This window comes from Protopterus annectens, chromosome 5.part0 (assembly GCF_019279795.1).
Source record: "Protopterus annectens isolate FY-2018-M chromosome 5.part0, PAN1.0, whole genome shotgun sequence".
Taxonomy (NCBI): Eukaryota; Metazoa; Chordata; order Ceratodontiformes; family Protopteridae; genus Protopterus; species Protopterus annectens.
This window is the reverse complement of record NC_056735.1, coordinates 1318272552-1318284969: the sequence shown is the minus strand read 5'-3', so window position 1 is coordinate 1318284969 and position 12418 is coordinate 1318272552.

The window sequence follows — 12418 nt, the reverse complement described above, 5'->3', positions numbered from 1 at the left end:
AGTGTCATTACTATATATACACATTATAGTGAGTCCTGTAATATGGAACCTGAGTGGCCCAAAAATTGGAGTAACATACGCCAATTCTGAAAGGGGTATTTCCTGTTCTCTGAAGTTTGGTGATCTTGGCATTAGCATATATAAGTAAAAATTGGAGTAACATACGCCAAGTCTGAAAGGGGTATTTCCCATTGTATTTCCTATTCTCTGAAGTTTGGTGATCTTGGCATTAGCATATATACGTTTGGGGATGTGCGGAGCTTGCCCACTGCAGAAAATATAAGTTTAAAGGAGAAAAGCAATGTTTAGGCTTCATCATTGTCCTGCAACAGGGAACAAACACACACACACACACACACACACACACACACACACACACACACACACACACACACACGCACGCGCATGCGCACACACACACACACACACACACACACACACACACACACACACACACACAGACACACACACACACACACACACTCACACACACACACACCAAGCCCAAAGAAAACATTGGAGGCATACACATGTAAAAGGCAGGTTTTCTACAAACTGAAAAATTGGCATTGCCATTAGGTTTTGCCATTTGAAGATAAAACAAACAGAACCCAAGAAATCTCCAAGACTGCAGGCCTCAGCAAGACCCTCCCCAAGGAAAGTTTAACACTGCAGGCCTTTTCGCAGCCCTACTTTCAGCTCTAAAAACATGGATTTCCACAAGGTATAATCCACAGGGTCTTTTCGCACTCTACACTTACATGTATTCCTTATAGATGATTCTTCAGTAAGGAACTAACTTCCTGAATTTAGTCCTCAGCAGGTAAGAATGTTTTTACATTCCTTGTATTCTGAGAATACATTTAAAGGCACATACATATTTTCACTTCCCCCTCTCAATACAAAACCAGGGGTTTTGTAACGTTTATCATGGGTTGTAGGCCTCCGACAACCTTAGGGATATAATATTTATGTGGTAGTTTCCAGGGGTAGCCATCTTCCCAAAGGATACTATTATGCATTTCTTAGCATTGAGTTTTAGACTGCAGCTCTGGCACCAGTTAGTAGCCTGCGTTAGGCCTTCTTGGAAGGCATTTGTGATTTAGGGGATTCTATGACTGTGCCTAGTTTGCAATCATCTGCAAACTTGGTCAGTCAGAGGCCTTTGATGTAGGTCCTGACTTCAGAGAAGGATGCCAAAATGAAGCAGCCACAGTACAGAGTCTTGAGGGGCTCCACTAGCAACTGGCCTTTTTTGTGGAAGTAGTCTAACTTTTTGGGTCCAATCTTTGAGGCAGCTATCTATCCAGTGGGTGACATAATTGTTTACACCTCATTCTACAATGTCCAAGTGGGGTATTGTGTCAATTGTTTTGGTCAGGTCAAGGTAAGCAGTATGCACCATTTTGCCCTATCTATTGCTTAGGTGACATTCTCCAAGAAGTCCACCAGGTTGTGGAGAAATGACCTTCCCATTAAGAAACCAAACTGGGTTATACCCAGTGTCCGCAGATTTCCGATGTCATTTATCATTTCTACGGCTTTGCAGATGAGACGAATCAGACTTATGGGTATGTAGTTGGCCAGCCATTATACAGTGAGATGACAGTGGTAGTTCAATTGCTTGGCATAAAGGCTGTTTGGAGGCTATAGCTAAGTAGCAATACTAGTGGTGCTAATAGGTCATGTTTCATGCTATGAAGGATGCCTGCTGGGATATTAACAGCACCCATCGATGCAGAGTTCTTGACCTTGGAGAGTGTAGTGAGGATTTGCTCCTTAGTGATAGTTGGGGGAGTTATAATTGAGAGTACTTCTTGAGGGGTGTCTGCAGTGAAAGGGGGATAACACTTGAGCTAAATTTGTCAACCAGTAGATTTGCTATATCTTCTGACTCAGTATAGGTGACTCCATTTGCAGTTAGTATGGCACATTGTTGTGTATTGCCTTTGAGGCTGCGGGCATAACTAAAGAATACCTTGTGATAGTTCTTGACCTGGTAGGCTATTTTTACATCAAATCTGGCTACAGAAGATTTGATTGGAACCCTGATTTTCTTATTTAGATTGAGGAGGAAGTGGTTACCTTGCTGAGCATTGTACTTCCTAGTTTTGGATATGTTTTACTTCCTTTTCTTATCCAGCCTATTGGGGTTTGCATTCCACCAGGGTGGCTTGTGTTTTTTGAGTTTGTCCTGTGTTTATTCTAGGTAGGGATAGCTGTCTCTATGCAGCCTTTGATATAAGTGTTCAAGGTTTTCATGGGCAACTCCAAATAGGTAGCAGTGTTCACAGGCTTAGGGACTTAAAATTTTACTAGGGTGTCACTTAATAGTAGGAAGTTTGTCTTAGAACAATTCCTAAAAGTTCTAGAGTTATGTGGAGCTCCAGGTTTTATTTTTATTCAAAGGAGACAGGTTTAGGGTCTGACCTGACCTGTAAGGACATTACACTATGGGGGCTGCAATGTTCTCCCATGTTTGTGAGAACCAGGTCAAGGATGTTAGCACCCATAGTGGACATACAGGCTTAGCTGGTTCAGGATGCTTGTGTCTGCAAAGTTCAGGAATCTCTGTGCCTGCATGTTTATGGTTGTGCATGATTCCAAGTTTGTAGTTGGGTAGTTAATGTCGCCTATTAATAAGGTGTTGGGTTGAATGGGGAGTGTCTCCAGTGCATTTACATATGTGTTATATGTTTCCTGTGTCATAAACAAGGATCCATAGCGTGCAAGGATATAGTGTGGGACTTTGCCTATGGTCATTTGGACATGGAGAAGCTTAAGTATGTCATACTGTTTGGCCACTATTGTGAAGTGTTTGTTTTTTTATGCAAATTGAGATACCTCCACCTTTTCTTCCTTCCTGTGATGTAGCTGGTCTAAATGTGTTTAAGGCATTATAGTCATGCACTGTCAGTGTGCTCTCCATGACTTTAAACCATCTCTCAGTCACTGCACAGATATCTACATTCTCCAGGGTGAGGAGAGCTTGCAGTGAGTGGAGTTTCTTGTTTAGACTCCTGCCATTTAGCAGTAACACCTTTAGATTTTCTTGAGTTGGGTTTGCTATGTTGGAAGAATTGTCAGGTTGGCAATGCCTAAAAAAAGGCACTATGGGATGAAAAAGATTTCAGCCAATTTTCAAAAGCCTAGAGAGGACATATGCAGACCATCCCTGGAAAAGCAACACGATCTTTAAAGCATATCATACCAGACTGACAAATATTGTACCCCCCGACTTCCTGTATGACAGTAGCTTGAGTCAGTTGAGTGATAGGGTCACTCTTACCCCCTTAGGCTGATAAAAAGAGAAAAAAAAGGCAAATATTGCTGGCTATTGAGCTGAAAATCCTAAAGAAGACTCTCCAGACTCTCCCCATGAAGAAGGCTTCCAAAAAAAAAAGCTGAAGAAACCATCTCAAACCAAAAAGCCTAATAAAGGATGTGTGAAGGATAAGATGGGTGAAAGCACAAGGCAGGAGCTGGATCTGAGCATGAGGGGAATGGTATAAATGCATGCAAAAATGTAGGCTACTGTGAAAGAAATAGCGGAGCTGAATTAGTTGTTATGGGACTATATCCATAAAATGGACCAGCAATTAGATACAATAGAAAATGCACTCTTTACTTATTTTGATGATATAGAAGTACTAAAAAAGTAGAAAAGACTCATGCAAATCAACTAGCAGAAACTGAAATGCTAGAGGAGGAAATAAAATCAAAAATGCCATAATATGAAGATAGAGAAAGAAAGGAAAATCTCATGAGGCTTCCAGAAGGGTTGGAGGAAAATGACTGTAAAGCATTCATGGTTTCCCAACTGAGCAGATGGAATGGCTTGCCCACAGAAAAATTCCTGCTGGAGCAAACTCGTACGATTTACCAGACAGGAAATCAGGCAGGCAGATTTTCCAGGCCATTTCTGGTCAAGGTACAAAATATTTCACTAAAAGAGCAAATTTTATCATTTATCTACTTGTTAAAAAGGGAAGCATCTGATGATAGATGAAAAGAATGTTCACTGATAACAACTACTTTTTGGTCAGGATCAAATCACTTAGAGGACTTAATGTCAGATTCAGGCTGCTGTACCCAGATATCTCGAAAGTAAACGTTCCTACTGGTCTTAAAACATTTCTCGATCCAGAGGCTGCAATGGAGGAAATTGAGAAGCTTAGAGAACACCACACTGTGATTATTGGTTAGAGGGAAATGTGGAATTATCATCTGATAGTAAATCAAGGTGGAGAGTAACAAACAAGAATGGACCATCATAGCCCTTTCTTTTGTTTAAGATGAATCTGGAAGAAAGAAGAAAAGTCATGGAAAGATGTCTCGAAAAGGTTACAGAAGAATGGCTTGGGGAAGCATAGGGTACACCTGAGATGTAAATGCAATGTGGAAGAGAAGGTGTGTAACATATCTACTAATGGGGAAACGTTATCAGAAACAGGACAGAAGATACTGGGTAAAGAATGGCTTCCACTGACTGTGGGTTTAATGTATAGGATGGTATGCTTATATGATGATTAGAGAATGGGCCATAGCCCCAGACACCTCAGCAAAGAACCAGTCAGACTAGGTTGTGTGTCTTTAAAACCTAAAAGGAATGATTCAAGCTGAGTTATCCTAGAAATGACTGGTCATATGCTACTTAAAGGAATTTCTATTGTATATGGGATATAATAAGGATTTACAAATGTTATTGTACTACAGGAAATGTTATGACAAGGACTTACTATTTTTTTATTAAAATTAGTGGGAGGTTATAGCCTTCTCCCAGATGCTCTGTGGGGCATTCTCTGTACTTCATGTTTTACCTTGTTTTGGCTGTCATTAGTGTGATAACAGTGATTGGGGAAGGGGAACATGAGCGAGCATAACAGATGCAGTCAATTGATAGAAATAGTATAACCAATGACTAGTATAGCCAATGACTAGCAGAAGCTCGCAGACACAAAAGGAAGGTTTTTTTCTAGATTAAAAAGTATGTATATACTTGTAGTTAATATTTTGTTTAATGGTTATAGTAATATAAATGTTCTTATTGGTTTTCAAATTGTTAACATTGCTAATCAGATTTGATGGACACTCATGAAAGTGTGCCTTAAAAATATTTCATGCCATTGGCAACTATGGATAGGGGTGTTGAAGCAAGTGCACATGGAGAAATAAGATTGTTTAGAATGCGAACACGGAGCTTATATTTTTGAGTTGGAATGTTAACGGACTGGGGAACGGGAAAAAAAGCTAAAAGTACAACAGATCTTACACAAAACACAAGCAAGCATAATTTTCTTACATGAAAATACCTGCTTGTGGAGGAATAGGTGCACTGGTTGAAAGGAGTTTCCAAGAGTGATACTGAGCTAGGGCTGTGTAAGGAGGGAAAAAGAGGAGTTTTGATACGAATTATAAAAGAAACGAATTTCAAAATTAATAGGGTAGAAGATGACCCAGAAAGTAGATATATATTTCTGTGTGGATGCTTGGGGAATAAAAAACTTTTGGTAGGGAAGTTTTACTTTCCACCAAAGACATTGATTGAAGAAGTTTAGCAAATTTGGATAAAGGTAGTGAAATGCATACAGGGGATAGTGATATTTGGTGTTGACTGGAACATTGTTGTAGATGATTTAGATGTTTTGGGAGGGGGGCACAGAGTACTCATTTGAAGGAAAGCAACATTTTTAAAAGGTTAGTTACAGCATATGGGTTACTAGATGTACCTGCTATTCTGCCATACAGTGAGAAAATGACTTGTAAATCAACAAGGTTTGGAACTTGGGCCAGATGAGATAGATGGTACATATGTAAAACTAGTTAAAGGAGATAGCATGCTTTCTCTGATGCTCTCAGATCATGCTCAGGTTCTAAACCTGACAAGTCCTGAATCTGAAAGAAGACTAAAAGACATTGGAGACTTGATATGAGTTGACTAAAAAGCCCAGAGAAAAAAGAAAAAAAATAAGAATATTTTAGAGAAATTGGAGCAAAGTAGTAGGAAATAAAATCTCACAAAGATGTAGGAGTGGGAAGAAATAAAGAGGGAGCTTAAAGAGAAATTCAAAAGTTTGAAATGCAGGTATGGAAGGTAAGGAAACAGGAGGCAGAAAGCAGAAGTAAAAGATTGAAAATTTTGCAAAAAAAAGCAAGTTTTATATGTAGAGAAGACAAGAACTGTTCAAACTGGAGAATGAATGGAGGAGAAGCTAAACAAAAATCAGCATTAAAAGCATGATAATACTCCCAAATACCAGAGAGTCCAAGCAGCAAGATTGACGTAGATGAAAGAGGAGAGATCTATATATCAATATAGGTGCTCATGGACAGGATTGACAGAAAAAAAATATGGAAGGCGTTAGGACAATATTAACAGGGTACTAGGCTTTGTTAAATAGGAATGAGAAGGAGGGATTGGCAGAGATTGCAGGAAGAGTTTTTTAGGGGCCTTGATTCACCTAAATTAAATGAGCAGGAAAATCTGTTATTAGTGCAGCCTATAACTATATTGGAAATAGAAGAACAAAATTAAATTGATGGTCTAGGCCAAAATGCCGGGAAGAGATGGATTCCCCATAGAAATATAGAAAATGCAGAGGCACAAAATGGAGATAATGGAAACCAATGTGATTCCTGCCTCATGGCATTAAGCAGCAATATCTTTAATACCCCAAAATGTGACTGAGCCATGCTTGCTAGGGTCCTATTTCCCAATTTCAATTTTATAGCATGATTATAAAATATTCATGGGCATCCTAGCAAATAGAATAGGAAATATATTGATCAGAGTGATAGGGGAGGACCAATGTGGTTTTATCAATTGCAGCTCTAAGCCCTTTCTTATTTGCAGTAGTGATGGACAGGTTGACAGATGAGATCAGACAGAAGGCCCCGTGGACTATGATGTTTGCAGATGACATTGTGATCTGTAGTGAGAGTAGGGAACAGGTGGAGACCCTGAAGAGGTGGATATATGCTTTAGAGAGGAGAGGAATGAAGGTCAGCAGGGCTAAAACAGAATATATGTGTGTAAATGTGAGGGAGGGTAGAGGAATGCTGAGGATGCAGGGAGTAGAGTTGGTAAAGGTGGATGAGTTTAAGTATTTGGGATCAACAGTTCAGAGTAATGGTGAGTGTGGAAGAGAGGTGAAGAAGAGAGTACAGGCAGGATGGAGTGGGTGGAGAAGAGTGTCAGGAGTGATTTGTGACAGATGGGTACCAGTAAGAGTGAAAGGGAAGGTCTGCAGGAGGGTAGTGAGACCAGCTATGTTATATGGGTTGGAGACGGTGGCATTGACGAAAAGGCAGGAGTCAGAGCTGGATGTGGCAGAGTTAAAAATGTCAAGATTTGCACTGGGTGTGACTAGGATGGACAGGATAAGGAATCAGTATATTAGAGGGTCAGCTCAGGTTGGACAGTTTGGAGACAAAACAAGAGAGGCGAGATTGCATTGGTTTGGATATGTGCTGAGGAGGGATGCTGGGTATATTGGGAAAAGGATGCTAAGGATGGAGCTGCCAGGTAAGAGGAAAAGAAGAAGGCCTAAGATAAGGTTTATGGATGTGGTGAGAGAGGACATGCAGGCAGTTGGTGTGAAAGAGCATGATGCAGAGGACAGGAAGAAATGGAAACAGAAGATCCGCTGTGGTGACCCCTAATGGGAACAGCCGAAAGAAGATGATGAGAGTACCTTTTATAATATATTGAAGATGCAAATTATTCAGGGTCAAGTGGAAAGGACACATGATTTTATAGTATTTCTAGATTTAGATGCAGAGAATGTATCTGACTGGCTGAAATGGAAATATTTGTGGGAATGGAGGATGGATTTTGATGAAAGATTTATAGATCCTATTATTGCAATCTATCAAAAATTTTTGGCTGTGATAAAGGTTAAAGCCAGACTGACAGAATCAATCCACAAAGAGGAGGATACAAGACAGGAATGCCCCCTATCCCCTCTGTTATTTATGCTGTATTTAGAACTTCTGTAGCAAAAGGTTTCGACAATCACAAATAAATGGGTGTTGTTGGTGGGGGCACAGAAAATGATAACATTATTTGTTGATGATATGATGATGTTTTTGGCAGACTCTCAAAAAGACATTACTAAGATATATAAATACTAGGAGAGGAAGACATTTCTGGGTACAGAATAATCAAACAAACATAAGATTACAGCCCTAGGAGTAAACTGTCTACCATCTAGAGGATTATGAGAAGAGTATCCCAACTTATGGGCACACTTCCATATTAAATATTTAGGGATTTGGTTAGGGAAAACTGCTAGGTGATCAGCTAAGGAAACATGGATTCAGATACGGGAAGAAGTAGAGGAGATGATAAAGAAGTGCTTCATGATTCCCCTAGGAACCAAAAAATTCAGGCAATAAAAATGCTTATAGTACCTGTGATCATTTGTATGTCCCAAGCAATGGTATATAACCCTGGAAGAGAATTCTGGGAAAAAGTAAGACCAATCTTAATGTCCTTCATTTGGAATAGGAAACTACCCAGAGTATAATGGCAAAAAAATTACTTTGCCAACAGAAGAGGAGGAATTAGCAGTGCCAAATGTTCAAGAATATTACTTATCAGCACAACTAACATTGATTTATTTATTTCTTCCAGAATGATTACTTGGTTAAATGTAAGCACATTTTATTCAAAAAGAAAGACAAAGACCAAGTAGAGTGGTGGGTTATGTTCTGGAGGAAAATATTAAAAGAGAAACAAGATTTTCAATATGTAAATGATTTCAGAATGATGGTAGAAAAATAATGACAAGAAGGAGTACTTGCATGTTAAATATGAGCAACACTAAAAGAGATGAGAAAAAGTCCACTTAAACTGAAATATCATGCTATCAAAAATGGTGTAACACAAAGTAGAAAGCACATTTCTGGGAACATTTTCAAGAAATGGAAGACAGAATGAGATGGGAAAGAATTCAAGACAAGGTTTCACTAGAATGGGAGACAAATACTTCATTACAGATCGGTCTTTGAAATATATGTAAATTGTGACAGAGAAAGGAAGAAGTGAGGTCGGCGAACACCTGATTTCATCACAATTTTGATAAATGCAAGATCGGAGGATCCTAGTAGATAGGAGCTTCTGAGAACATGTATAGGGTATAAATTCATGATAGGTGAGTGGATAAATGGACTAAGAGGGCAGTTTGGCAAAAAAAGTTAAATAGAGAGATAACCCAGGAAATGTGGGGGAAGATCTGCTAAGCAATAAGGATTGTTGCTAGGCCAAGGAAATTTAGCATCCTCAGATGGAAGTGTCTGCATAAACATTTTTACACCCCTGATATATATAAGATGTTTCCAGATGTTGGCTCTAAATGTTGGAGTTATGATAAAAATATCAGAGGAGATTGGTGCCATATTTTCCAGGAGTCTGGGAGATTAACTTCATAAAAAAGAGTTGCAAGAGCTTTTACAAGTCATGTCTGGGTTTGACTTGGAGTTAACGAAAACGAGCTTCCATCTAAACTGGTTTATAAGGGGTTAAGATGTGCCTTCACAGGAAGGCAATAGCAACATTGCTATTAACTGTAGCAAAAAAAGGAATAACAGAAAAATGGAAATCGACATAGAGGCCCACTTTAGAAGGTATATTAAAGATAATGAATGATGTAGAGATGTTAGAATGGGAATGTTTTGAAGATTACCCAAGTAAATTGCACCAGAAGTGGAAGGAAGATATGGGAAACAGTTAAAGAGCAATATGGCAGAGGAGGAAAGTGAGAGCAGGAGGACCTTAAGGATAAGACTTGTGGGATCAAAAGGAGATCTAATAAGGGGCAGCCTGAGTACATTTACTAGCATTGGACTATGTCTTCTTCATAGCTCCTTTGTAAAGTAAAAAGGCCAACAAGCAAATGGATGTATTCAATGAGTTAACTGAATTGGGCTGGACTTGGTGGTCTTACGTCTATTGTTTTCATAAAGCAGTGCTTATAAAAATATATATTCTACCCCATTCAAATGGCACCAATGTCTAAGCCAGTTATTAAAATCAATTATCTTCTGTTTACATTGGGGCATCATCCTTGGAGAAGATAGAATGCTGCCCAATGGTCTTCCTGTAAGATAAACTAAGTACTTTGGTTCTACCAGCTAACTTTTCATAGTATTTAAAATCTGTGTGTTTTATGGATTCTAACACAGCCTGCAAATAAGCCTTCAAGTCCTCTGAGTGAATGACTACATAATCCAGGTATGTCATGTATCAACCTCTGAAAAGTAGCAGGGGTTCTATGTAAGCCAGATGCCAACATTGTGTATGGCAGTAATCTGTCAGGGTTTGAAAAAAATCTGCTTTTCTTTAGATGGGGGAGGGGAGTGGTATCTGCCAATACCATTTCAAATCTAATGCTGTCAACAATTCTACTATGCCTAAGTTTTCTATCAACAATTCAATTGTGAAATCCTACCGAGTTTCCCCAAGTCATTATAAAAAGCTGATACAAGAGGTTTGGGGACTAGCATAACTGGGCTGCTCTAATAACAGCGTCACTTTCCAATTATCACTAATTTAAACATTTTTTAATGATTATGTTTTTGTGATTCTCAACTTCCTGCTTTTGCACTTTTAACAAGGATTCTACTTTATCTCTGTCTGTACTTAGGGTGGAGACTCACTGGTTTCCCTGTGAGAATTTCAGCATACAAGTTCTCACTTTATACAAACTTAACTGTTCTCTTACATGGTTTCAGTACATTTTTGTGACAAACCTGTTCTGCCTTTATCTTTCCTGCCTATCTACTCATATAATTTACTGCATTTATTATTCCCATAACATTAGACCAGATATTTGTTTTCTGCAGAGGGTACTAGCACTACCACATTGTCTCCTGTATCATATTCTCCAAGTCAGATATATTTCTTACAGACTCATTGCATTTCCTGAACTCTCCAGATGTGCTCTCTTACTACAGATATTACTAGCTTTAATCTATTATATCACAGTTTTGAACGGTGTCTTTTTTTTCCCAATTTTATCTCAGCAAAGTCAAGTAGCCCTTTGGGATACCTAGTGTAAAGAAGAGCAAATTTTATAAACTCAGATGAAGCTTGTTTCACCTGTCACCAAACAGTAAGTAGGGTAACAACTGGGCCAAGCTTTTTTTTATCCCTTCTGAATCAATAACTTTCCTTACATTGGATTTCAGTATTTCATTAAACCTTTCTACTAGCCCATTAGCCTAATGTTAGTTTACCAATGTCTGAAGCACTGGCATAACTGATGCAGTACCCTTGATATAAAGGGAATGTTTGGGACAGTAAGTATAGCATTAAGGATACCTATTCTGGAGAATAACAGTGCCACTTCCCTAATAACAGCCTTAGCATTGTCTTTGTATAATGGCCATACCTCTCAACCTCTTAGCACAAGAAATCTGGGCAAAGCCTAAAATGATAGGGAGAGAAAGGCCTAAAAATAAGGACAAATTTTAAATATTGCTCTTGTAAACTTGGAAAGTTGCTAAAATAACAGGATTTGTGTTAGCATGCATTTTGTGAAGGATATGAAGTCTACATCTCAAACATGCGTCATTATTTAGTGACTTCACTCCTCAATGATTTGTAAGAAAACCACAAATTCTTTGAAGACCAGACCAAAAACAGAAGACAAAAACGGGGAGAATTCAGAGGTATGATAATGGCACTGTCTCTGGAAATCTGAGTGTATACTCTATAATGACTAGCATGCTTGTAGTAATACATTCAAATGGAACTTGTATGATAGGCATTGGTTCAAGGACCTTTTATGTCCGGGAATGGCTGCAGTTTCTGACATTCTAGATAAGAAACAATGACGTTCTCTATCTCTTTTCTTATGCATGGTCAGTAAAATTTGTCTAATACCCTTAGTCTTAGATTTGTCCATTCTAAGTAGCCTCTTAACATGTGATTATGGGCTAACTTCATTACTAGTTTCCTATAAGATTTTAGCTCTAGTAACTGATGCAGATTTTTTCCTTTCATTTACTTTCACCATATAAGAGTTAATTTTCTTAACTCAAAATAATGTTAAGTTGTTGGAACATCTTGCTCACTGCTTTCCTTACAAACTTAGTTATGTTCTCTCTTGCTCTACTTAAAGTAGCATCTCCTCACTGTGCCTTTTTAAAGTTTATGTGGCTTATTTTGAAGTCCACTAACTCAGGTTTAATTTTTTTCTTTATCTTGCTCTGAGTGTGAGATGTAGCTTCCTCTCCTAAAAGTACTGGCATTTCCATTTCTTCTTTGTTATCACCTGCAAGATGTAGTTCTAAACAAAACTCTTTTTCTCTTCTATTTTTTTTTTTTCTTGGCTAAAAGATTCCTACCAGCCACCATCAGCTACAATCTCTGCTTTATACTGGGAGAAACAGGCTTTGAACTCTGCATTCTACT